The 24,887-nt window shown below is 42.4% G+C and overlaps 1 protein-coding gene and 1 pseudogene across 1 annotated transcript in view; one reads left to right on the forward strand and one right to left on the reverse strand.

Moving 5' to 3' along the window:
* Positions 1-24,887, forward strand: part of SLX4IP (SLX4 interacting protein) — a 214,406-nt gene that overhangs the window by 31,034 nt on the left and 158,485 nt on the right.
* Positions 1,173-1,798, reverse strand: LOC100620883 (annotated as a pseudogene).

Raw genomic sequence — 24,887 nt, forward strand, 5'->3', positions numbered from 1 at the left:
GTGTGGGCATATGTTTTCATTTCTGAGGGGTATATACCTAGAAATGGTAGTGTTGCATCCTATAATGTCTCTGTGTTCAACATATTTAGGAAATACCAACTTGTTTCCCAAAGAGGCCGCACCATTTTACATTTCTAATCAGCAAAACAGGAAGGTTGCAGTTTCTTTCATCTTCCGTATCACTTACTATGTCTTCATTTTTTGGTTTAACTATCTAAGAAGTTTAAAGCTGTATCTCATTTTGGTTTTGGTTTGCATTTCCCTAATATCGAATTATGAAAACATCTGTTATGTACTTTCTTGTCATTTGTATATGTTCTTTGGAGAAAATACATGCAATTTTTTGCCTATTTAAAAAAAATGTGTTGAGTTGTTGAGCTTTAAGAGGTCTTTATATGTTCTGGATACAAGCCTCTTATCAAATACATGGTTTCTAAAGATAGTCTTCCATTATGTGAGGTTTTTTTTTAATATATATATATATATTTGTCCTGTTTTTCAATATGTTTCCATAACCTTCTTTTTATCTCCTTCATAATCTAAAAGTGATTATTTCATAGCCCCTTTTAGATTGTTCTGTTATTTCCACTGTTACTCACTAAGTGTGAAATTCACTGGTGGAAAGATCTACAAGCCCCGCCCTGCAGAGCAGCAGAGTAGTTTCAGGTTTACTTCTGCTGGAGCCATTGGCATTTTGGTGGTTTTGGATCAGGTCTATATTAATTTCAGGGTTTGGGATTCCACCACCTTGTGGGTAGTCTGACTTTACAACCCATTACAGAGTATGGCACTGGCTTAGTGTTTTTAGTCTTTTCCAGTGTTTTCCTTGCTGTTTTTCCTTCCCCTCGCTCCTCTCATAGCTCTGGGTGGATGGCAGGCTTTCATGTTCCTTCCCTTGGTCAGTGAGTAGAGATTTTTTTTTTTTTTCAGTTGCATTTTCATGAAGTCTGCACTTCCTCAAGAGAATGAAGGAGAAGCTCTATTGAATAGGCTTCTGGACCAAGAAATTGTGGACAAACGTACCCCTATGAACCCAAGAGTATTATATGAGGATATCTACAAATTGAGTCCTTATTTCTGTGTCAAGCTTGGTATTATGCGCTAAGTTGATAGGAAGAACTGAAAGCTGAAGTTCTTTGCAACTCTGGACTTAGCTAGAATTAGTTTATTCCTTTTTTTTTTTTTCCAAGAGCTCAGCTTTTCTTATTGAATGTGTTATAGAAGTTTAGCCAAAAAAACCAAAGCCCGTATCATCATTAGACTTCTTTCTTTGCTTCAGCTTTCTTCTCAGCTGGGGCAGCAGTTGGATAGGGCAGGACCTGCTGCTGGGGCAGGTCCACCAAGCCCCCACATCGCAGATGAGGCTCCTGATGTTGACACTGGCCAGAGCCTTTGCAAACAAGCCTGGCCAGAAAGGCTCATGATTTACACTTGCTGTATGAATGAGGGACTTGATCTTATCCCCTGTGACCATCACTTCATCATCGTGCAGGATGAGGGCAGAATAGATGCAGGAAAGCTCTGAGATGGAGGCCATGGTGCTGATGAATGCTAGGATGGTGCTGCCAGGCATGGTGCTAGTAGCCGGATGAAGTGGGGGCCTCACTCCAACGTGACCTTAACTTTCTCGGAAGGACGGAGCACCTTAGCAACAGCTGAGGAAAGGGACAGAATGAGTTTATTCCTAATTCCTCCCTCTCTCCTACCCTTTTTTGGCATGAAGGTACCAGCTCTCAGCTATCCTGGCTTCCAAATACTCTGACAGCCAGAGTTGAATGTTCCAAAGGGGTGATTTTTTTCCCCCCAGCTTTATTAAAATATATATGACATACAACAGTGTGTAAGTTTAAGGTGTACCGTGTGGTGATTTGATAAATGTATAAGCTACAAAACATTGACCACAATAAGTTTAGTTAACGTATCCTTCACTTCACGTAATTACTGTTTTGTTGTTCTTATGATGAGAGCATTAAAGCTTCACTCTCAAGTTCACAGTACAGTGTCATTAAGTTGGTTACCATGCTGTACATTAGCTTCCCAGAACGTACTCCCCTTGTAACTGAAAGTTTTCACCCTCAACCTGCATCAACCCATTTACCCCATCCCTCAGTCCCTGGCAACCACCATTCTACTCTGTTGCTATGAATTTGGTGTTTTAAGATTCCATGTATAAGTGAAATCATATAGTATTTGTCTTTCTCTGAGTTACTCCGCTTAGCATCATATCCTCAAGGTCTGTCTGTGTTATTGCAAATGGCAGAACTTCCTTCTTTTTGATGGCTGAATAATATTCCATTGTATGCATATACCATATTTTCTTCATTCATCTGTCAATGGACATGGGTTGTTTCCATATCTTGGCTATTGTGAATAATGCTGCAGTGAGCTTGGGAGTGCAGATATCTCTTTAAGATAGTGATTTCATACCCTTCATATATATTCCCAGAAGTGGGGTTGCTGGATCCTATGATAGTTCGGTTTTTAAAGTTTTGAGGCATCTTCATACTGTTTTCAATAATGGCTGCACCTATTCCATTCCCACCAGCCAGACACCAGGGTTCCTTTATCTCCACATTCTCACCAGCATTTATCTCTTGTCTTTTTGGTAATAGCTATTCTAACAGATGTGAGGTGATATCTCCTGTGGCTTGGATTTGCATTTCCAAAGGAATGATATTGATAAATATTAAATATTAATTAAATATTAAATATTAATTAATTTTATTAGTCTTTTCAGAGAACCAACTTCTGGCTTTGATTTTTTTTTTTCCCCTGTAGCATACTTGTTTACTTTCTTCTTTCTTTTCTTTTCTTTTTGTTTGTTTTTGGCCACAGTATGTGGTAGCTTAATGTGGGATCTCAGTTCTCAGACCAAGTGTTGAACCCAGGCCACAGTGGTAAAGGTACCAAGTCCTTAAGCACTAGGCCACCAGGGAACTCCCTATTATTGTTATAATTTCCTTCCTTCTACAATCTTTGAGCAAATTTACTCTTCTTTTTCTAGCTTCTTTTTTTTTTTTTTTTTTGGCCACACACATGGGATGGGGAATTTTCCCAGGCCAGGGATCAAACCCATGTCACAGCAGTGACCCAAGCCCCTGCAGTGACAATGCCGGATCTTCAACCCATTGTGCAAGAAAAGAACTCCTTTTTCTAGCTTCTTAAGGTGGAAGCTTAAATCACTGATTGTGAACCTTTCTTCTGTTCTAGCATGTACACTTAAAGCTATAAATTTCTCTCTAAGCACCTACTTTAATTGTATCCTTTTGTTTTGATAGAAATGTGGCTAAAGTAGGAATTTTGCTTTCATTCAAAAGTTTTTTTTAGGTTTTTATTTTTTCCATTATAGTTGATTTACAGTGTTCTGTCAATTTCTGTTGTACAGCAAAGTGACCTATTGGTATGTGTGTGTGTGTGTATATATATATATATATATATTTCTCACATTATCCTCCATCATGCTCCATCACAAGTGACTAGATATAGTTTCCTGTGCTATACAGCAGGATCTCATTGCTTATCCATTCCAAATGCAATAGTTTGCATCTATTAACCCCAAACTCCCAGTTTATCTCCCCTCCTACCAGCAACCACGTCTGTTCTCCAAGTGTATGCGTTTCTTTTCTGTAGAAAGGTTCATTTGTGTCGTATATTAGGTTCCACATATAAATGAAATCATACGGTATTTGCCTTTCTCTTTCTGACTTACTTCACTTAGTATAAGAGTCTCTAGTTCAATCCATGTTGCTGCAAATGGCATTGTTTTGTTCTTTTTTATGGCTGAGTAGTATTCCATTATATATATATATATATATATATATATATATATATATGTATATGTATATATATAGCATATATTCTTAATCCATTCATCTGTCAATGGGCATTTAGGTTGTTTCCATATTTTTGCTATTGTGAATAGTGCTACAGTGAGCATACAGGTGCATGTATCTTTTTCAGTGAAAGTTTTGTCTGGATATATGCCCAAGAGTGGGATTGCTGGGTCATATGGTAGTTCTATCAAATCAAAATATTTTCTAATTTTCATTATGTTTCATTTTTGATTAATGGGTTATTCAGATGTATATTGTATAGTTTCTAAGTATTTGGAAATTTTTTAATGATCATTTTATTATTGGTGTTTAGCATCTTTCTTCTATCTGTTTTGGTTAATGTTCCATCCTCAGAGCAAAAAGGAGGTGGGAATGGAGGCAGAATGGAGGCAGGATGGGTTAGAAGAGGTCTGTTTTTGATATATCATTTTAATCTGTGGATTACCATGTGGATTATATGTGGATTACCATGATAAAAAATCAAATTAACAAATAAAAGTTAAAAGGAATTAACTTATGAAATTTCATATAGATGCACTTACTTTTGAACATCTGGGTTGAAAAATACTTGGATATGGAGTTGCCGTCGTGGTGCAGTGATTAACGAATCTGACTAGGAACCATGAAGTTGCAGGTTCGATCCCTGGCCTTACTCAGTGGGTTAAGGATCTGGTGTTGCCGTGAGCTGTGGTGTAGGCCGCAGACGCGGCTCGGATTCCTCGTTGCTGTGGCTCTGGTGTAGGCCGGTGGCCACAGCTCCAACTGGACCCCTAGCCTGGGAACCTCCATATGCCGAGGGAGTGGCCCTAGAAAAGGCAAAAGGACGAAAAAAAGAAAAAGAAAAAGGAAAAATACTTGGATAGAGCTAGCTTTCCAAAGTAACAGAAAACCAGATGAATACCAAATTATTTGCTACTTGCATCTCAGTTGTTTATTCTGAGACTTCTTTGAAATGGTATTAATTATCTGTGCAAACAAATTACTCTTATTGAAATGAAGGAAAGTCTTCTGACCTTCCTGCATAGAAGAGTGCTTTAAACAAAACAAAGCAAAACAAACTGCTGTGACCCTGGCCATGAACCCTTTCTTCTAACTGCCTTCTAGGCCAGAGTTGCAGGAAATGGCAGTGGTATATGAGAGGAGAATGTCCTTGGGACCACAGCTTTCAGGGTCTCTTGACTTCTGTGCCACTACAGCTCAGGGCAAGAAGCTGTGTCCTATAGTCTAGTGACTACATGCTCAGTCGACAGTAGCAGTGGCAGTGGACACACATCTCCCAGGGGCTCTTCAGTGATCTTAATTCTAGCTCTGCACCCACCATAGTATTTTAGAACCTTCATAATTGTATGTAAATTCTTTAGGGACCAGGGGTCAGCAAATTACGTCTCACAGATGAGCTGCTTGTTTTTGTAAAGAAAGTTTTATTGGAACACAGACGCTCCCATTTGTTTACATATTGTCTCTGGGTGCTGTTGTGCTACAGTGTCAGAGCTGAATAGTTGCAACAAAGACCTTGTCCATTCATCTGTTAATGGGCATTTAGGTTGTTTCCAAATATGCCTACAAAGTCTGAAATATTTACATATATACATATGCATGTGTATATATTATATATGCAGCTGATTTAGGTATATAAATACCTCTCTTAAAGCACATCTCAGTTCCTACTGGCCATGCTTCCAGTTTTCAGCAGGCACACATGGGCAGTAGCAACTGAGTTGGATAGCATAGGTCTAACAGTGTATCCTTCTGTGCTCCTGCCTCCTTGGAGTTTGTAAGCTTTAGATGAAATTACCTTAGGTTAAATTGACTGCAAGGGCTGGGCAGATTAGCAAGATCAAGGCTTCCTTTGCAAGTGGAAGCAAGAAATAGACGTGGACATATAATGTATTAATCATGGACTCTTATCTATTAAAACACAGTGCTTAGTAAAAAGAAAATACATTTGAATAATAAATTATTGTTAAAAGTGTCAAATTAATATGCATGATATCTACCTGCCAAAAGTTTATGGGTCCATCGCCTGCTTTACAGGTATTCTAAAAACTAGGGCATGTTGCCAGGTCTCAAAGCCATTCAATTATAATTACATCTTATGATTATAAATGTTCAACTTGGGCTCCGGCAAAGCAGTACTGTGAATGGTTCCTACTTCATTGTCTGTCTCTGTCTCTGTAAATCATTTCCTCTGCTTCCTGCATCTGTTTTCTTGGGATTAGTTAGGTATTACACTAAAGTCTAGAATTCTTGGGGCTACCAGACTTGCTCTACTGCTTCCTCTCCTGGCCCCCCCTCCCCCAGCCCACTTTATTGTGGGTGGGAAAATTTTTGTTGGGAGGGCTTGATTAATTAGAAAGGATTCCTGGCTTCCCTAGCAGTGGCAGCCTGGGAAGATTGCAGCGCCTGGCTTAGTGACAGGCCAGTCTGTATTTAAGGAAAAAGTCGGACTGCCAGATTTCCCTGGAATGTGGATCTGGCTTTGTCTTCTTCCACTGGGAGTGTGTAATGACCTCCTCCTTCCCACTCACTCCAGGAGACCCAAAGCTTTCCCTTGTGCTGTTGATGGTTGTCCACTTTTTATTCCAGCAGTTCACCGGACTCTGGGGGAGGAAGACTGAGTTATTTTCTAAATCTCAAGTAACAGATTGAAGATTTTATTAGTGTTAACAAGGAGAGGAGAGATTTTTACATTAAAAAAAAAAAATCGTCTCTACTATCTCTGTTTTTCTTTCCACTCCTTTGTAGCAATTATAGTTTTATGTTCTTCTCTGAAGTTCAGTTAACCTTAGCCTCTGCATTCCTTAGAACAACCACAAAAAGAGAAATATGCCCAAGAATTGACAGTAATTTCCCCTTCATAGTCAAAGTAAAAGTGAAGAGCAACTCTTTGAACTTCCAGAGAAAGAAAGTTAAATAGCAAATGGCTTTTTGTCTTGCTAGTTTGCCTCAGTGAATACCTTCAATTCTGTGTCCTAGGTTTTTCTGTTACCTAAAGGAGAATGTGGTACTTTGTCCTCAGTACTCATTTGGAAATAGATGCATTGGCAAATGTGTATGGAAAAAAAGATTTATGCAACTACTTTGCTTATCAGTGAGTTCTAGTTAATGACTCTCTACTAAATTTTAAGAAAAAATGAAACTGAAGTATCCTAACAAAATAGATCGCAAAAGTTTTGAATGACAACATCCTTTACAAGAAATAAATCTTAAGGAAAAGTGTGCAACCTTTATCCTTGAGAATATTTTTACAAAGGCACTTGTCTTTATGTGACTTTTCAAGGTAAAAGACGTACGTCTGTATTTCTTCTGCTGGTGCTTGACCCTTCATCTTCCAGTTCCTTTTAAATTCTATTTGTTGGGTGAGCCTGAAGTTTGGAAGACATACAGGATCCCTCTGAGTTTGCCTAGGGATGGATGACACTCCAGTTAAAGTCACTGCTGTCCTTCTTCCACTGCATGTTTTCTCTTCTGTTATATTGCTTATGCTGGGAGCTATTCAACTAAATGTGTGCTGAGTACTTGATAGAATTGGAAAAAAATTATAAAAAGTTTATCAACAGTTTCCCAATTAATTCTGCCTCAGGCTTAAAGCTTTCAGGGACCTTCTCACTCTAGTTGAGAGTGCTTGTTCTGAGTGTTGATGACTTTGAAACAAAGTTCTTGTTGGACCTAAAACTTCCTTTTCCAAGTGTTTTCTCCACCTTTCTGGCCAGACACTCAATTTTCTGGGCTGTGTTTCCACAATCCTTTCCCATGTGTATCAGCTCATCTGTTCATTTTGGGGATGATTAGGAAGTGTTTAAGTACAGCCCTGGCTTCTCCTCACCCTCTTTTCAGTTAAAACTTTCCACCTGCCTCCATGAAGTCTCTGCTTAAAATGATCCCCAGAACTCCACATTAAGTATTCAGTTTATCTGGAGTTCCCTTTGTGGCTCAGCAGGTTAAGGACCTGACATTGTCTCTGAGGATGAGGGTTCGCTCAGTGGGTTAAAGGATCTGGTGTTGCTGCAAGCTGCGACCTGGGTCTCAGATGCAGCTCGGCTCCATTGCTGCTGTGGCTGTGGCGTAGGCCGGCAGCTGCAGCTGTGGTTTGACCTCTAGCTCCGGAACTTCCATATGCTGCAGTACAGCAATGAAAAAAAAAAAATTCAGTTTATCACATTTTCTTCTAAAGCGGTTTTTGCTTTGAATGTCCCTGACATTACCCTCACACGTCCTGGGCTTGCCCGTGATGCTGTCCCTATCCTTCGTTCACAGTCATCTGTATAATGCATCCATCCTCAGTGGACTCGAATCTTCTCTTTCCTTTTCTTATAAATTCAGCCTTTATGGCATTCCTGTTGTGGGTCAGTGGTTAACAAACCTGACTAGGAACCATGAGGTTGCAGGTTCAATCCCTGGCCTCGCTCAGTGGGTTAAAGATCTGGCATTACCGTGAGCTGTGGTGTTAGTTGCAGACGTGGCTCCGATCCTGTGTTGCTGTGGCGTAGGCTGGTGGCTACAGCTCTGATTCGACCCCTAGCCTGGGAACCTCCATATCCTGTGGGTGCGGCCCTCAAAAGACAAAAATAAATAAATAAGTAAATAAATAAATATCAGCCTTTATTATCCTTGTTGTTTATATTTCTGCACGACTCTGTGGATGACCTTTATGGCTTTCTTGTCCTGGCATTCCAGTGTGTCTATACAAGTGCCAGGATGATGCTTTTCTTAACATCATTTTCTTTTTGCTTTCTTTTGTCTTTTTAGGGCTGCACTCGAGGCATATGGGGGTTCCCAGGCTAGGGGTCACATTGGAGTTTCAGCTGCCAGCCTTCGTCACAGCCACAGCAACAGCAACATGGAATCTGAGCCACATCTTTGACCTACACCATAGCTCACGGCAGCGCCGGATCCTTCACCCACAGAGCGAGGCCAGGGATCAAACCTGCATCTTCATAGATACTAGTCAGATTGGTTTCTGCTGAACCACGACAGGAACTCCTTAACATCATTTTGATCATGTCACTTCCTTCTTATCTGATCAGAATTTTTGTTTCTTCAGATCTACTCTAAACTCTCCAGCCAAATTTAAGGCACCCCGAAAACTGTTCTCCACATCCCCTTTAAGTGTGACCCATGTTTTCATCTTGAAACTTAGGACCCTGGCCCACCTACTGCTATGAAACTGATGCATTTGCTTTTCCCACAGTGAGATGGCCTGGGGTCTTTCTCTCTTCCTATTTGTTCTCTCTCACCTTTTCTTCCCTTCAGCTTTCCCCAGGCTTGACCAAAGGTCACTTTTCTTTTCACACAGAAGCTAAACTTTTCCTGCATTGCTGACCCTCTCATTGTTCCTTTGACTGCGATATGCAGCTTCTGTTGCCATGTATTATGTGTATTCTCCATTGTTCATGTCTATAGCCATCCATGCTTTTATACCATCACTCTTCCCAGTCACATTTCCAAGAAGCAGGACCTGTGCTCTGCTTCTTTTGTATTTGCCTGGAGTAACCTGGAGCATCTCCAAGGCACCTAGGATCCTTCACTTGCCCTATTACAAAGATGAGAGGTTTCTTTCCTCGTGGCTCGTGGGCAGCAGGGAAATCATTCAAACTTAGAGTTATTTCTTACGGGCCTTTTTTCAGTCCCAGAAAGGGATATTGTAATCTTCAACTTGTGGTATGTTTCTTAAAAACGTTTGATCTCAACTTGTTGCCCCTGTTAGGAGATCACAGGGGAAAATATTTTAAGTAATTCTTTTGAAAATAGCCTTTTCAATAGCCAAAATGGCAATGTATAGACTTTGCTTCTATATGGCCTTCAGGAAAGTAAATTATTTTGGTATAATGATGATATAATTCTTTGGACATCATTATATCTTTTTTTTTTTTTTTTTGTCTTTTTAGGGCCACACCCAAGGTGTATGGAAGTTCCCAGGCTAGGGGTCCACCTGAAGCTGCAGCCACCAGTGTACACCACAGCCACAGCAATACCAGATCTGAGCCTCATCTGCGATCTCCACCACAGCTCATGGCGATGTGGGACCCTTAACCCACTGAGTGAGGCCAGGAATCAAACCCTCATTCTCATGGATACTAGTGGGGTTCATTACCACTGAGCCGCAACAGTAACTCCTGCTATATCTTATTTTAATTAGTGTCAGACCATGAGACTTTAATTTTTTTTCAACATCCATACAAAGCATATATGTATGTTATTAACTTATGCTAGCGTAAAAATAATTCTGAGTTGGAAAGTAGATTCAGGATCTCTGGGACACAAGAACTCACTAAGTTCCCTGGATTCTTGGTGAGGGCTGTAGAGGGCATCCTTGTTCTGCGTTTTGTAAAGTAACTGGGCAGACATCATGATCCAAGAAGTGCAGCAGCTAAGGTCTTCTAAAATCGCTGGCTCCTTCCTGAGTTAGCGTGACATCCTGCATGCCCGCGTTTGTTTGCCCCGCCTTTGTTTGCCTGGGAGTAGATGGCCTCACACTTCGCCTGTTAGGCCTGTGGATGTTTTTCATCTCTTCTCACAGTTCTCCTCACCAAGAAACACCACAGCAGTAGAAAACAGAACCACCCAGACAATCCACAGTGGCCTTGGAGAAAGCGTTCGGTGACACAAGACTGCCTTTGGTGTGCTCTTTCCCCCACCCCCCCGCCCCCGCCCCCGCCAACAACATGCATCCCTGAGGCAGCAGTGAGGGCTGAGAGGGAGGATCCCTGTGGCCCTTGGAAGGCTTTGGGACCCCAGCTCAGCCCTGGTCTTGGCAGTAAAGACTGGAGGATTTCCAGTGGGGCAGAGTCCTTGAAGTCACTGTGTCATTCCGTTTAACTGCTCTTCCTGCTCGCCTTTTCTTGTTGTTAATGTTGCTGTGAGTTTTGGGGATGCAGGACAGAGGAAGTGGGAGATGGGGTGGGACTGACAGAGTGTCCTTGTGTCTCAGAACTCTGGAGTGGGGGGCATGGAAATGACATTTCCCGGAAGAGTCATTGCATATGTACAACCATCCAGCCGTTAGTGACATGATGTAAAGATGCACAGTGTGCACTTAGTCTTATCCTTTTCCATGCTTCTCTGAGAAGAGCCTCTTGGAGTACCCGTGATTACGTAATATAGGAAACCAGGCCATTGCACGTGTCACTTTGTGTCACATGTGAGTAGCATGTGACAATATCATTCTGATTTTAGGACCATTACAGACATCAAGTAATGAATAAGACTTTTTTTTGCAGGGGGGTTTTTTGGCTGCACCCCCAGCATATGGAAATTCCCAGGCCAGGGATTGAATCCGAGCTGCCTCTGCAGCCTATGCCACAGCTGCGACTATGCTGAATCCTTAACCCACTGTTCGACAGTGGGAACTCCACAAATGAGTTTTTTAGTGACCCTGCCCAGCAGTTTTGTTATCAAGGTAATGCTGGCTTTGTAGGAGTTTGGAAGTGTTCCCTCTATATTTTGCAAGGGTGATCTGAGGTGAGAAAGAATGTCATGCTGTTTGTTTCACAGAGACGTAGTGTCATATTGATGCTGGCAAGGCGTGTGACAGGTCTAGTGCCCCAGTTCTCATGACCTGAAAAAATTCACCATATATTCTGGATCATACTGAGATCATCATGTCTCATCCTAAGTTTCTGTGGTTCTGTATGTTCTATTCCTGTTACTCTAGGTTCTTTCATCATAGATCCTCAGGTTTTTGAGGAAAGGGTTCTAGAAGGTCAAATGAGCATCAGGCTTTTAATAAAGCTTCCTGCTTTCCCATTGTGGCTTCACCTGTGACTGGGCTTCACTTGTGCTTGTGTTACCTTCCTGAGCGCCCATTTCTTCAACTGTGGGATAGTGCTGTTATTCCCCTGTTTGAGGGAGTTTCTTGTGGGTATCGGAGTAATAATAAAAGACAGTGCTGTCAGAGTGTTTGGGAAAAGAACACTTTATGCATGTCATGGGCCCTCGGTAATTATTTCACAGTGACATTCTGTATAGTATTAGAGGGACTTGACCTGGGTGTCTTATTTGTTCTTAGTCTCGTAATTCTTTGGAGTGAAGACTAGTCTAATTCTTTTCACATGTCAGTTAGTAAATCTTCATTTATCCCTGACAGTCAAGACCCTGGGGTGGGCCCCAGAGACACAGACAAGGGTGATAATTGCCTGTCCCTATCCTTGGAGCTTTGTCATGAGAAATTAATGCGTCAGGATTTAAGCAGCAGGCGTTCCCATTGTGGCTGAGCAGGTTAAGAACCTGACATTTAGTGTCCATGAGGATGTGGGTTCCATCCCTGGCCTTGCTCAGTGGATTAAGGATCCAGCTTTGCTGCATAGGTCACAGATACAGTTCAGATCCACTGTGGCTGGGGCATAGGCCTCTGCTGTGGGTCCAGTTTGACCCCTGGCCTGGGAACATCCATAGGCCACAGGTGAGGCCCTAAAAAGAAGAAAAAGAATTTAAACAGCAATAGGTGAGGGAAACACAGAGACTTTCCTGCAGAGCTGAATTGTGAGCAAATAAGTACAGTAGTTTTGTTCGAATCTGTTTCTTTATGGGATGTCGTGGTAAAGCCATAGGTCACTAGTCCTTGGGGTGCTCTCTTTGTGTGTCAGTTTACAAGGTGGGCTGTAGTGCCAGGTGGCTGAGCTAGAAGTCAGGGGGCTTATGTTTCAGCCCTTACTACTGATTCTTGATTATGGACAGGTCAGTTAACTTCAGTTATCTGTAGCTATGTCACCAGCCAGCCCCCAACCTGTCATAATTCCTTGGGTCAGAAATCTAACTGGGCTGTTTTTCTGCTTTACATGACATTGACTGGGTCACTCACTTGGGTGCCTTCAGATACGGACTGGGCTGGAAAGCTCCAGAAGGCTTTGCGCCATTTTGGGTCCTCCTCCACGATGCCTCTCTCTCTTCACAAGGCATCTTGTCCTTCACTAGTCTAGCTTGAGCTCCCTTAACAGCTTGGCATCAGTTTCTTGGAGAACATGACGGTGGAAGCTGCTAGGCTTCCTAAGGGTTTCATCTGGATTGGAAGACTCTTTCTTCCACTATATTCTGTTGGTCAGCACATCACAAGGTCAGGAGGGAAGAGCAGTGTGCTTGTACGAAGGAAGGGAGCGATTGTGGGGACCATCTGTGAGGGCGTGTTACCACATCTATTCTTGTTTTTTTGCTGTTTTCTTTTTAGGGCCATGCCCACAGCATATGGAAGTTCCCAGGCTAGGGGTTGAATTGGAGCTGTAGCACCTGGCCTACACACCAGATCTGAGCTGTGTCTGTGACCTACACCACAGCTCACGGCAACGCTAGATCCTTAACCCACTGAGCGAGGCCAGGGATTGAACCTGCATCCTCATGGATACTAGTCGGGTTCATTACGGCTGAGCCACCAAGGGAACCCCACCGTGTCTATTCTTATCTCTTAAATGTTTTCTATCAAATGAGGTGTTGAATTAGCAAGTCTCTCAGGACCTGTCTAGCACTATGTTTTTATAATTCCATAAATTTTTATTAGAGGGAGTTTTGATGTGTGGTATAGTGCAAAGAATTTGGGCTTTGGAGGCAGAAAGGCCTGGGTTTGAATCAAGGGCTTAACATTGACCTGCACTTTGGGAGGTGATGAGCTTTTTTTTTTAAGTCTTTCTGAGCTTTTTGTACCTACCTGTTAACATGGGTTAATTAAATCGTGCTAATAAAAACTCCCTTCTGGGATAATTGTCCATAGAGTCATCACTTAGAAAGTGTCATTAGCATTTTTCTTCTTTCACTTTGTTACCTGATATGGGCCTTTTCAAAGTCAATAGTAGTTGAAGACATTAATTGTACTTCATCTTGCTTAATTCTGATATAAAGATGATTAAGTATTTAATCATGTTTTGCCAGTGCACAGATATTTTTCTGAAACCAGAAAAAATTATAAATTTCTATAATTATAAATTATTCCTAGAACATTGTTGTTATTTAGAAAGCATGCTTAAAAATAAGTATTTTGAAAATCCATTTTGATCTGTGAACAGTTTACTTATTTGGCATTTTGGTATCTTTTGTCTGGAAGAAAGAAAAAGCCATGTGGGGTGGCCAGCATTCAGTCTGGCAGTTTGAGCCGGCCGTGGATCCTGGCCTCTGCATCAGCGCTAGTGTGTAAGGCTGGAACATGTGCTTCTGCTGCCATCCTAACCGGGCCCGGAATGAAGCTCAGAGACAAAGGGGAGGAAGAGAAAAGACAGACTCCATTATTCTCTAAGGCACTGCTTCTCCAACTGTGTTCCCTGGACCAGCAGCATTAGCATCTCCTGCACTAATTGCACTATGTTTTTTTAATTTATTATTTTTTTTCATTTTTATTTTTTTCTGCACTTTTGGCATATGGAAGTTTCCGGGCCAGGGATTGAATCTGAGTCACAGCTGTGACCTATGCCATGGCTGCAGCAATGTGGGATCCTTAACTCACTGTGTCAGGGCAGAGATCAAACCTGTGCCTTAGCAGTGACCCATGCTGCTACAGAGACAACACCAGGTCCTTAACCCATTGCGCCACAGTGGGAACTCCTAATTGTACTATTTTTACCATAGTGTTATTATGAGAGTTAAACGAAATGGTGCATATTAGGCGCTTAGCAAAGGTAACCATTTTAATAAACATTAGACATTATGTCAGTAATAATCATCATGACAACAGATATTAATTATTGTGATTAACTTTTTTCTTCCAGGGTGTTTCATGAAGCAGCTTATTTTGCAATTTTTTAAAGCTACCAGAATTCCTATTCATTCTTTTAAAGAATTTTTGCGAATGATCTGTTGCCCTTAACAACATTGTACCTTGTCAAGTAAATGAAGACTTATGTAAGCAATGTCCGAAGGTGCTTCTTACAGAAGCTCATGATTCTGAAGAAGACATTCTTCTGTCTCAAGTGATGTTGAAAGGTCATATAATATAGTTATGCAAATATGGTCAGAGCCTTAATGTTATTAATGTCACTGAATAAGTCCCAGGCAATAACTCTGGAGTTTGCTTTTAAAAGCTGTTCTCTCTCTAGATGCCCCTTTCTTTCTTCGTTTTAGATATGTATCCTTAAACATCTCTATATGGAGTTTTTTTCTTTTTCCTTTTCTTTCTTCCCTTGCTTTCTCCTCCTCCCTTCTGTCTGTCTGTCAGTCTGTCTGTCTGTCAGTCTGTCTGTCTGTCTGTCTCTCTCTCCCCTTTTTTTTCCCATTTGTAGTCAAATAAGGATCATGGTTAACCCGAAAAGGAAGGCCCACAGGGTCTCCGGGTCCTGGGCCAAGCAGGCCTGGGTGGTGGGGACTGGAGCCTCTACACCTCAGCCCACTGCCTCGGTCACTTCCTCTTTCTTTCCCCCTTAACCACTATGTATAAGCCAGATCGCAAAGTGAAAAGCAGTTTATTTGTCTTTGCGGCCTGCTGATTCAGAGGCATGGGTGTTCTCTGGGGTGTCACTGTCTGACCGCTGAGCTGTCAACCATAACTTACCTCCGCCTCCCTCCCGGGGCCTCCATCCAGGACGGGAAGCATGTGCCTTCACGGAGGGAGCCTTGGGTTCAGGCTGTGGCCATTGCTTGGTGGCCTGTCTTGCGTGTGTGTGCTTCCTTGTCGTGACTTGATCGTTTGTCCTCATCCTCTTGTCCCTCCTTCTTTGGGCCAGCATGTGGAGCGGCTCATGTAAAGCTGCTCCTTTTTGGGGAGTGGGGTACCTAGGCCGAGCCAGGGGCCCCCGAGAGCATGGTGCTCCGGTTTCCAACAGTGTCCCCTGGGAGCGCTGCCTTCCCTGGGGGCCTGTGCCAGATGCCTGCCCCGAGTTTGATGTATTAGGTCCCGCACAGAATTGAACTGGGGTCTGGAGGGAGACAACACAAGGCACATGGAAAAGCACTGAGGTCGTCCTGCTCCTTCATAGACAACTGAGAATCCTTATGGGGTGAGGATCTGGAAGATTACTCAAGAGAACCTAGTGCCTTATTTAGAGAGTAAGGACTGTATCGGGCTGCTGCTAATCAGGGCTCTTTGGAGCAAGAAACAATGTGCCTGTGTCAAGTACTGGAACTGAAAAGGATGCTTTATGATAGGGGAGCGGAGTGCCCCAGAGAACCGGCATCCGGCTTTGTGCTTGAGCTTCGGGAAGGTCTGGGGACAGCATTGGGCCTCCCGTGGCAGCTCCATGGGCCTCTCTTTGAGAAGTGGACCCTTCTCTCTGCATTTTCTTTGTTACCTCCCTCTGCTGGCTCTCTCACTGCTCTCCCCCAAGTGTTGTAGATCACAGCGGTTCCTCACCTGCCAAGTGACATCTTTCACAAGTGCATTTATAAGTGCATTCTTCTCCAATAAGCACACTTCCGAAGATGTATCTGGGGAGGCATTCACCTTTGCCCTGATGACTGTGGTGCAGAGGCAGAGACACTTATGTGTACATGGCTGTCTCTGCCCCTGCCCACCCTTGGGCATGGCAGTTGTCAGGATCAAAGGCACAGACTACCCTAGGAGTTATAGAGTCGTATTTTAAGGTCGAGAAACTTTATTAAAGTTTCTCCTTGGCAGTTCCATAGACAGGCTTCTTACAGAACATAATGAGTACTTCAAGTGTACAGAGGCCTCTGGGGCATCCAAGATGCAGCTGGAATAATCTGACCCTTGAGAAGATTCTCTTGGTTACCGGAGATGAAATATCTTGATTACTTACAGTGTGCAGCTTGCATTATTGTTGGTGTGTGTGTGTGTGGAGGCATTTGAAGGTGGTTCACACGTTTGGTGTGTATATGTCCTGACAAACCAAAATATTGCCACAATCCAGAAAAATATCCATGAGGATGTCATTCTAATAAAATTTCTTTTTATTTTTTTTGATAGTATTTAATTTTTATTAAAGTATAGTTGATTTACAGTGTTGTGCCAATCTGCTATACAGCCAAGTGACACAGTCATACATATATATACATTCACTTTCTTATATTATCTTCCATCATGGTCTATCCCAGGAGCTTGGATATAGTTCCCTGTGCTATACAGTAGGACTTCATTGCATATCCATTCTTTTTTTTTTTTTTAATTTATTGTTGTTGTTGTTGTTGTTGTTGCTATTTCTTGGGCCGTTCCCGAGGCATATGGAGGTTCCCAGGCTAGGGGTTGAATTGGAGCTGTAGCCACCAGCCTATGCCAGAGCCACAGCAACTTGGGATCCGAGCCGCATCTGCAACCTACACCACAGCTCACGGCAACGCCAGATCGTTAACCCACTGAGCAAGGGCAGGGACCGAACCCGCAACCTCATGGTTCCTAGTCGGATTCGTTAACCACTGCGCCACGACGGGAACTCCTGCATATCCATTCTAAATGTAATAGTTTGCATCTACTACCCTAAACTCTCCCAGTCTATCCCACTCTCTCTCCCTCCTCCTTGGCAACCACAAGTCTGTTCTCCATGTCTGTGAATCTGTTTCTGTTCCTTAGATAGGTTCATTTGTGCCATATTTTAGATTTTGCATGTAAGTGATATCATGTGGTATTTGTCTTTCTCTTTCTGTCTTCACTTAATGTGAGAATCTCTAGTTGCATCCATGTTGCCACAAATGGCATTATTTCATTCTTTTTTATGACTGAGTAGTGTTCCATTGTGTATATACACACCACATCTTCTTAATCCATTCATCCATTGATAGACATTTAGGTTGTTTCCACGTCTTGGCTATTGTGAATAGTGCTGCTGTGAACATAGGGGTGCATGTATCTTTTTGACTTGTAATTTTGTCTAGATATATGCCCAGGAGTGGGACTGCATGGTAGTTCTATATTAGTTTTCTGAGGAACCTGAGTATCTTCTCTGTAGTTGACATTCCAAGTCAGGATCTTCAGCTGTCTGAATCTGGCATTACATCTTGAGTTCTGAAACACTGAGTGCCTTTCCACAAGCCCCTAGGCAGCCATGAGTCTGCAAATTTGCTTCTGACTCAGCATTCTGTTGCATTACCCCACCCCAGGGCAAAACTACAGAAGCTGCACTGTGGCTTCAGGATTTCTGATTGTCATCAAGTGGTGCTGCTAGCCTCTGTGCAGTCTCCCAGCAGCTGATGAAATGCTTACTGTTTCAAAGATGGCTTGATGGAATCAGATGTCGCTGCATCAGTTCCGATGCTGCTTGAGTCTGTTTCACTTCCCACAATGACTGATCCTCCATCTGCAATGACAGTGCATTCTTGAGCCACTGCCCCCTCACTAGGTTGGTGAGTGGGATGTTTATTTTTAGGAAAAGTTAAAATTATCCAGAGAAGGGTATCTTTGGTAAAATTTACATGCATCAGCCTCTCTCTGCAGGGATCTTGGGGGTGTGTGTGTAGAGACTTAAAAAACTTTTTCTGGAAAATTTTAGAGCTATTAAAGGGGAAGGAGTAGAAGGAACATTGAAGCCGTCTTCAACATCGTGGACAGTTTTAAATTAAGTAATATTTAGGCTGAAGGCTGGTTTAAAAAAGCAAATGGTACCCTGTGACTCCAGCACACATGTTTAAGCTGAATTTTCTAAATTTCAGCACTGTTAGTAATTTTCCACAAAACCAGAAGAGCCTGAGCGCTCCCTTCAGTCTTCAGTTTAAATTCTAAGAAATAGAATGGGAAGTGTAATAAGAGGTCTTACTGGAGCATTAGTGTGGGTTTTCCCATGACAAAAGCAGCCACCAAAACGACTCATTTTGGTGATGTAGGTTCTGAAGATGACAGTGTTCCCTAGATTTCCGAGTTTACTGTGAAAGGAATTCCACTGCTTTTCCTACCTGGGGATTTTGATTCCTTCTCTCCAACCTGGGGATAAGTGTCAGTCTTCATGGCATTGTTACATAAAAAGTGTCTAATCCAGTGCCTGGCAGTTAGTAAGCATTCACTAAATTCAGCTCTTTGTAATCAAATTAAAGATACCAGCTGGGAAGCAGTCCAGTTTTCAGATTAGGTAGGCTCTCTCTCTCTTTTTTTTTTTTGGGGGGGAGGTCTTTTGTCTTTTTAGGGCGGCACCCATGGCATATGGAGGTTCCCAGGCTAGGGGTCAAATCAGAGTTGTCGTCACCAGCCTACGCCACAGCCACAGCAACTTGGGATCCAAGCCACATCTGTGACCTATACCACAGCTCACGGCAATGCCGGATCCTTAACCCACTGCGCGAGGCCAGAGAGCGAACCTGCAACCTCATGGTGCCTAGTCAGATTCGTTTCCTCTGTGCCACGACGAGAACGCCATGTAGGCGCTCTCTTATCCTCTTCACATATTTTATTTCAGCTACTTAAGAGGTGAAGTTCAAGTGTATTTTGGTGTTTCTTGTTACAGGCACTCTTAAAAGCTTTTGTGACAGCAAAAGAAAGGAACTAACACTTACAGACTACCCAGTGAACTGGGTTGTTCTTCACTTGTTATCCTATTTAACGCTCACAGCACCTTCAGCAACACCTTGCTGTTGGTGCGCCACAGATGGAAGGGCAGTGAGGCTTCGTAACGTGCTCAGGTCGGAGGTAGAAGATGGTCAAGGCGGGTTTCAAGCCTGGGCTCTCCAACTGAAAGGTGTGTGCTTTGAAGAAGGTGGAAACCATTAGCTACAGTGTTGTAAAGAGTCTGGTTTAGAGGTTCCCTTGTCTGCCAGTAATACAACTACTTACATTATGGTGGTAATTATAATTATACTACTTATAATACTATAAGTATTATAGTACATATATATATATATATATTGTGTGTGTGTGTGTGTGTCTTTTTGCCTTTTCTAGGGCTGCTCCTGTGGCATATGGAGGTTCCCAGGCTAGGGGTCTAATCGAAGCTTTTGCTGCTGGCCTAAGCCAGAGCCACAGCAACACAGGATCCAAGCCATGTCTGCAACCTACACCAGAGCTCACGGCAGTGCCGGATCCTTAGTCCACTGAGCAAGGCCAGGGATCGAACCCGCAACCTCTGTGCCACGACAGAAACTCCAGTACTTACATATTTTTAAAGTTTTCTTTATTATCTTTACTAACTATATTACAATACATTATCTTGGGAAGTAGGAAGGGCAGGTGTAATTATTAAAGAGGGCACCGTGGAGCCCCCAGTTCTGGTTTTTTATTGATTCCCCCTCAAAAACAGTCTTTAAGGGAAAAAGCTGCATTGAAGACCGTTGGTCAGAGGTCAGCTTTGGGCCCTAGATTCCTTTGTAGACTTAATGAACCAGGCCACCGTTGCCAAGCCCTCCTGCAGTGGGGGTGACCCTTTTGAGAGAGAGCTTCTTGAGCCCCTTTAGCTTATGAAGGAGGCGGGATGAGAGAATGTTCAGAGGGACGATGGGGAAGAAGGAGGGGATTAGACCTAGAGAAAAAGGCCTGTTGCCTCCATAGTCAGGTGGAAGCAGGAGAAAACCTCCCAAGAGTTGGAATTCAGGGACAGGGGCCAATCCTCCCCCAACTGAGGCCTCTGCCCGGGTCCTGACCTGGTCTTATGGGAAGAAAGAAGTTGGGGAAACCTTGAAAAGTGGGTGTGATCATTGATTTCCATCTGGAGGCCAGCAGTGACCGTGGCCACACTGCAGACAAACCTGCCTGCAGGAAAGTTGAAGAAAATCTAGGTAGTTAACTAGTGTGGATGCAGAATGAGAATCAATGTCATGGAGCTTCTAGACTCTTGGTATATTTCTTTTTTCCTTTGAGAAATCAAAAAAAAAAAAAAATCTGAAATGGACAAAAAGGAAAAATTTCAATATTCCTGCCGCTTAAATTCCATGTTTCTATTGCTCTTAACATCTTGCAGTATTAGCTTCTTGGATCTTATTAAAAACAGGCAAACAGGCTTGTTGTATTAAAACTTGTTCTATTAAAAATGACGCATTTGCTTTATGAGAATTCAGAGGTGGGAAAAAAAAAAGTGCTCCAAATCTCTTTGAAAAGATCTCCCGTTAGCAATAGGGGGACATCATTCCAGATGGACACGTGGACACACACATACACACACACACACACACACACACACACACACACACACACACGGACAGATAGAATGATTACAGCAAAAGGTAGAAACACTTTTGTTGAATGTTGGGTGTCATAGCTGTCATTTTCATTAAGAACATACAATGTAATTTTACTTCGATAGTAGAAAAAAGCTGAATTGAAAACTTAAGGAATAGTTGAACCTTCATTCTTTTTCCTTCATATAGATTTTATTTCCTAAAAGATTTAAGAATAAAATAGCTTCAAAATAAGAGAGGTTAAAGTAATTTTTTTTTTTTCCAGTCTCAGTATTAATTAACCCCCAGCTCTGAGAGCGGGAACAGCAGCTCATCTTTTGTCCTTTCTTCTGTCTTCTCCCTTCCCAATTTTTGTTGTTTTTCTATGTTCCCGTTTTATGTTATTCTCATTCTTATCTTTTGCTGTTCATGTTCACTATGGTAGCCACTGACTGCACGTGGCTATTTAAACTTACTTTTTCTTTTCTTTTCTTTTCTTTTTTGGCTGCAGCCTTGGCATGTGGAAGTTCCCAGGCCAGGGATCCAACTTGAGCCACAGCAATGAGCTGAGCCACTGCAAGTGATGCCAGATCCTTAACCCATTGGGCACCAGGGAACTCCTAAACTTAGATTTACATGAAATTACAAATTTAGTTTTTCAGTCTCAGTAGCCACATTTTCAGTGCTCAGTAGCCAGAGGTGGCTTGTGGGATAGTGCACGTATCACAGAAGGTTCTATTAGACAACACTGGCTTCCAAGAAGAGGTCACTGGTGTTGTACTTCCTGAATTCTTTCATGTTTGAGAATGTCTCTTTGCCTTTATAGCAGAAGTTTGGCCTATACTTTCCGTCAGAACTTTGTAGCAAAATTTTCGCTGATATCTTCTGACATGGAGTTTTGCTCTAGAGAAATGGAAAGCCAGCCCAGTGTTGCCCCCATTCTATAGGCAGTTTGGTTTTTGTTCCTGGGAACCTTAAAGATTTTATAAACATCTCTTGGTGTGTAGTGTTCTTCCAGAAGTTTCTTTGTTTTCTTTTTCTGGAACATGTGCTTTTTTGGTTTGCAAATTTTGTTTGTTCTTCATTCCCTATTGTCTCATATCTGGGATCCGTTGCCTATTCCAGTTCTTAAGTTATCTTCTTCAGGAATATGTCCTCCTATTAAGTTACTTTTATCTGCCTTCCATATTTACCAGCTTTCTGGTTGTTTTCGTTTCCTTGTTTATTTTCCATTCTAAAAAATGATGATCCAAGCTATATCACTATAAACAACAAGGTTTTTCTGTATAGCATAGGGAACTATATTCAGCATCTTGTAATAAACCATAATGAAAAAGAATATATAATACACACACACATATATATGACTGAATCACTTTGCTGTACACGAGAAACTAACACAACATTGTAAATTAACTATACTTCAGTAAGAAAAAAAGACACAACATATCACCATGATAGCCAAACTGTTTCACTCTCAGTTGATCATCCAGGGTTGTCAGTTTCTTGAGTGTCTTATTTTCCCTTATTTACTAATTCTATAGAGATGCTGATTTTTTGTTTCCTTATTTCCCTCACAATGTTAGTTATCTGTTACTCTCCAGCACTTCACCCCCAAATTTAGATATTAAAACAAACATATGCTGACTCATAGTGTCTGTGGCTCAGGAATGCAAGCATAGCTTAGCTGGGTGACTCTTGCTCACAAGGATTTAATCAAAATGTCAGCTGGGGCAACAGGATCCTAAGGCTCGATCGGGAAAGGTTTTACTTCCAAACATCCCCCCCTGTGACAGATATTGGCAGAAGGTCTCAGGTTCTTACTGGCTATTGGCTGGAGACATTTTTTTCTCAACACATGGGCTTCTCCGTAGGGCAGCTCACAACGTGGCAGCCAGCTTTCCTCAGCTCAAGAGACGGTGCCCAGGATAGAGACCACAGTCTTTTTGAACCCTTGGCTCAAAGTGGTATCACATCATCACTCAGCCACTTCTGTTTGCTAGAAACAAATCATTAAGCCCAGCCCCCACACAAGGGGAGGGGATTCTCTAAGAGTGGGAAAACCAAGAGATGAAGATCCTGGAGCGCATCTTAGATGCCGCCTACCACACCCTCTTTTTCATTTCATTGTGTTATATCTGCCTTTGGGCTCTTGAGTTTCCCCCTAGCCATTAACTCCCGTTTCTCACATTTTGTTTTCTTTTAGGTTGGGCACATACATGCCTTCCGTTCCCCTTTTATACTGTGTTTTTGATAGAAACACACTTAAAGTCATGCCATCTGTTTCAACCTTGATCTCAAGTGGCTCTGTTCACACATTCTGTTTGCTTTAATATAGTGTGGGTGGCTCTTTTATATGCTTCCCTTTGTATCTGAGACCAGTTTGATTTCCCGTCAAGCTACAGTTTGAAGGCGGGGTATTTTGGCTGGTCTGCTTTTATGTGGCTCTTGAGGGTGGTCTCTGGAGGAAGAAAGCAGTTGAGGTGAGGAGATTAAACATCAGAATACCGGGATTCCTACTCTCTTCTGAGGTCATGGTAGAGATATGTCAGAGTTCACCCCTGCTTGGGATGGGGTTTGACGGTGCTGGGTCTGCTTCCACCGAGACGTCGTGTTAACTCTGCCTCCCAAACGGCCATTCCCCATACTCTGCAGAAGGAAAGGAAAGCGTATTTGCTGGAGTAGGGAGATGGGCTGAGGGAACTTTAAGGGGATGATAGAATTACTCTAAAACTAAATTATGATGACAGTTGTACAACTTCTAAACTGAAACTCATCAAAATAGAAATTTGAAACAGGTATATTTCATATGTATGCTAGTTTGCTACTATTTATTGGATGGTATGTAAACAAAAAAGTCCCACCTAAAAATGCAAATTAGATTTTATTACTTTCTGACTGTAAAATCAGTAGCAAACAAGGAAAAAAAAAAAAAAAAAAAAAGGAAAATAACACATCCCTAAATGGATTCTGTGATGAGGCAGGCTTTTGTTAATTTTATTATAATAGTAAAACATAGAGTCTAGTCAAGTCAAATCTTTGTTTCTGTTTTTGTTTCGGCCATGCCTACGGCGTATGGAAGTTCCAGAGCCAGGGATCAAACCCAGATTAACTCCCGATGCCACAAGGGAACTCCACAAGTCAAATTTTGATGGTCTTTTCATTACAAAGATGGATATAGTGTGGCTGAAGGAATAAAAAATACCCCTACTTACTTTAGCAGGAGCTTCATTAGCATAGCTAAGGAGTATTTACTGGGGCTCTTTACTCTGGTGATCAATTAGGAAGATAGAAAAGTGAGGCGCTCTGGGACATACTGAAATTGTGAGGCCCTTAGGGGAAGGGCTGTGTCTTTTGAATTTTTTTATTTGGGCCACGCCCACAGCACGCAGATATTCCCAGGGCCATGGATCGAATCCGCACCACAGCAGTGACCCAAGCTGCTTCAGTGACAGTGTCATTGTGCCACGAGGAACTCCATAAATTCCTTTTTATGTGTCTGAATCCTGGTATCTTAACAGGTGCTCCGTGAATATTTAATGCAGACATGAATGAAAGGATGAGCAAGATGTGGTCCTTGTTGTCCAGAAGGGTATACTCTGGTTAGGAGACTAAGTCATGCATGTATGAAAAAGCCCCATGTAAGTCCCAGGTGTTCACACAGTCCACAGAGGGCCTGAGGAAGAGGAGGGAGATGGCGAGGGGTGCTCAGAAAAGCCTGTGGAGTTAGGGATGGCCAGGTGGGTTCACCTAACTTCCTGACAACGAATATATTTGAATGCTGGGCACACACAGGCTCCAGGGTAGAAATGGAAGATGGCTTTGGTGGGAGACCTTGAGAGAAAGGACTGACTCTGGTTGTAGAGGGAAGAACCAGGACATGCAGAGAGTGGCTGCAGACAGATCACCCAGGGGCTTTAAAGCCCAAAAGAGCAGTTGTATTTGTTTCATTGACATACGGGAATCAGTAGGTTCTTGAGCCACAAAATGATTTTTTTTTTTTTGTCTTTTTCGGGCCGCACCTGTAGCATATGGAAGTTCCCAGGCTAGGGGTCAAGTCGGCGCTACAGCTGACGGCCTGCGCCACATCCATAGCAACTCAGCATCTGAACC

Source organism: Sus scrofa, chromosome 17 (assembly GCF_000003025.6).
Source record: "Sus scrofa isolate TJ Tabasco breed Duroc chromosome 17, Sscrofa11.1, whole genome shotgun sequence".
Classification (NCBI taxonomy): Eukaryota; Metazoa; Chordata; class Mammalia; order Artiodactyla; family Suidae; genus Sus; species Sus scrofa.